The following is a 3482-nucleotide window of genomic DNA, read 5'->3' as shown; positions in this document are numbered from 1 at the left end:
AGGAGTTTCTCAGAGAAAAACTGCAAAGAGTTTGAAGTTATCATCATCTACAGTGCATAATATCATCCAAAGATTCAGAGAATCTGGAACAATCTCTGTGCGTAAGGGTCAAGGCCGGAAAACCATACTGGATGCCCGTGATCTTCGGGCTCTTAGACGGCACTGCATCACATACAGGAATGCTACTGTAATGGAAATCACAACATGGGCTCAGGAATACTTCCAGAAAACACTGTCGTGAACACAATCCACCGTGCCATTCGCCGTTGCCGGCTAAAACTCTATAGGTCAAAACAGAAGCCATATCTAAACAGGATCCAGAAGCGCAGGCGTTTTCTCTGGGCCAAGGCTCATTTAAAATGGACTGTGGCAAAGTGGAAAACTGTTCTGTGGTCAGACGAATCAAAATTTGAAGTTCTTTTTGGAAAACTGGGACGCCATGTCATCCAGACTAAAGAGGACAAGGACAACCCAAGTTGTTATCAGCGCTCAGTTCAGAAGCCTGCATCTCTGATGGTATGGGGTTGCATGAGTGCGTGTGGCATGGGCAGCTTACACATCTGGAAAGGCACCATCAATGCTGAAAGGTATATCCAAGTTCTAGAACAACATATGCTCCCATCCAGACGTCGTCTCTTTCAGGGAAGACCTTGCATTTTCCAACATGACAATGCCAGACCATATACTGCATCAATTACAATATCATGGCTGCGCAGAAGAAGGATCCGGGTACTGAAATGGCCAGCCTGCAGTCCAGATCTTTCACCCATAGAAAACATTTGGTGCATCATAAAGAGGAAGATGCAACAAAGAAGACCTAAGACAGTTGAGCAACTAGAAGCCTGTATTAGACAAGAATGGGACAACATTCCTATTCCTAAACTTGAGCAACTTGTCTCCTCAGTCCCCAGACGTTATAAAAAGAAGAGGGGATGCTACACAGTGGGAAACATGGCCTTGTCCCAACTTTTTTGAGATGTGTTGATGCCATGAAATTTAAAATCAACTTATTTTTCCCTTAAAATTATACATTTTCTCAGTTTAAACATTTGATGTCATCTATGTTGTACTTCCACATCATTGCATTCTGTTTTTATTCACAATTTGTACAGTGTCCCAACTTTTTCTGATTTGGGGTTGTATAATTATATAAAAAAAACTAACAAAAATGTCAAAAACATACAACAAAATTACTAAAAATGTACCTAAAATTACAATGAAACTGCAAAAATATTCAAATAAAAACAAAATATTAATAAAATCTATGATTTAAATAAAAACTATAATAGTACAGTAGTTTAATGACCCTACAAATTCGATTAAGCCACAATATGAAGAACATATTTTATATTTTTAAACGTTTTAAATAAGACGTAAGAACAAAACACTTAACTTGATTAAGGTATTTATTAATCTGACAAAATAATTTGTGACAAAAGGCAAACTACAAACATCAGCTACAAGTTTTACTTTAATGCAAAAATGCACAGAAAAACAAAAAGCAAACATAATCAGTTCTCTCTTGTTTTTGCATGTTCATAATTGTGAAAATTATGTGGAGAATCATGTTTCATTGCGTTATTATCACAGATAAAACAATCGACTTCAAGCACAACTACACAATATGACTACAAAATCGAATGCATTTATAATAATACATGAATAAAGTGTGAAGATGTGAATTTCAAGTCAGTCACTCCTTCATCCACAGTCGTGATTTACTCTAATGCTGAATATAAAGGTCAACGTATTCAAATCACGAGCGCGTGAAGCAGAAATGAGGAGGAAGAAAGCTTTAATGTCTTCATCACGAAACAAACTCTCATTACAGAACTACATTACACTCTCACAGCAAATCAAAGCAAACAGTCCATTTATGGAAATTAATCCGTTCAATCATTTCATTGAAATAAATAATGTCTGTTCGCTATAAAATCAACATTTATTTCAGAATGTGACTCTGTATATCAGCTCGACTCTGACGGAGGTCTGCGGCTCAAAGACTGATTCTGATGGTGAAAGACAGGCAGAAATGAAGAAGAAAGACAAAATATTAAATGTCACAGATGTGAGGAATGTACAGTTTTGTAGAGGAGGGTCAAAATGACAATTTTCACATGAGGTTTGCAGTTTACAGCATCATTATTATATTTTTACACAGAGATTTAGAGTCTATTAGTGAAATCTGTTGACTTTAACAATATTAGTTTCGTTATATGTCAACGGTGACAGTTCAGAAATGAGGAAAAGCACTTCTCGGGGTTTTTGCCTCAAGTTTGCCTGTAAATATTCAAGATATCCTTTTAGATTCTGGTTCTTAATAAACTTCCCCTTTGAATCTTCATTTTACAGGCCCAGTATGTTTCAATCCCAGAGAAATGAGGCTGACAAACTAAAAGCCAGCTGTCGTATTGAAAGAAGAATCTCTGAAGAACAAATAATATTGAAGCTAGAAATATGTATTGTTTTCCTCTATCAAAACAATTGCATACAATTTGTATTTATTTTCTGAACTCTCACCGTTGCCATAAAATGCAACAAATATTGCTAAAGTCAACAGAGTTCACTAATAGATCTACCAATCTCTGCGTAAAAATTATGATGCTGCCATCTTTTTAATTTTCAGGATGGATGGATGGATTGATTGATGAAACGATAGAACAATGGATGGATGGATGACGGATGGATGGATGGATGGATGGATGGATTGATTGATGAAACGATAGAACAATGGATGGATGGATGACGGATGGATGGATGGATGGATGGATGGATTGATTGATGAAATGATAGAACAATGGATGGATGGATGGATGGATGGATGGATGGAATGATAGAACAATGGATGGATGGATGGATGGATGGAACGATAGAACAATGGATGGATGGATGACGGATGGATGGATGGATGGATGGATGGATGGATGGATGGAATGATAGAACAATGGATGGATGGATGGATGGATGGATGGATGGATGGAATGATAGAACAATGGATGGATGGATGGATGGATGGATGGATGGAATAATAGAACAATAGATGGATGGATGGATGGATGGATGGATGGATGGAATGATAGAACAATGGATGGATGGATGGATGAATGGATGGATGGATGGATGGAGTGATAGAACAATGGATGGATGGATGGAGTGATAGAACAATGGATGGATGGATGGATGGATGAACGATAGAACAATGGATGGATGGATGACGGATGGATGGATGGATGGATGGATTGATTGATGAAATGATAGAACAATGGATGGATGGATGGATGGATGGATGAATGGAATGATAGAACAATGGATGGATGGATGGATGGATGGATGGATGGATGGATGGATGGAGTGATAGAACAATGGATGGATGGATGACGGATGGATGGATGGATGGATGGATGGATGGACTGATTGATGAAATGATAGAACAATGGATGGATGGATGGATGGATGGATGGAATGATAGAACAATGGATGGA

This window comes from Squalius cephalus, assembly GCF_949319135.1.
Source record: "Squalius cephalus genome assembly, chromosome: 5".
In the NCBI taxonomy this organism is placed as follows: Eukaryota; Metazoa; Chordata; class Actinopteri; order Cypriniformes; family Leuciscidae; genus Squalius; species Squalius cephalus.
The sequence above is the reverse complement of the archived record's forward strand: the minus strand, read 5'-3'. Positions refer to the sequence as shown.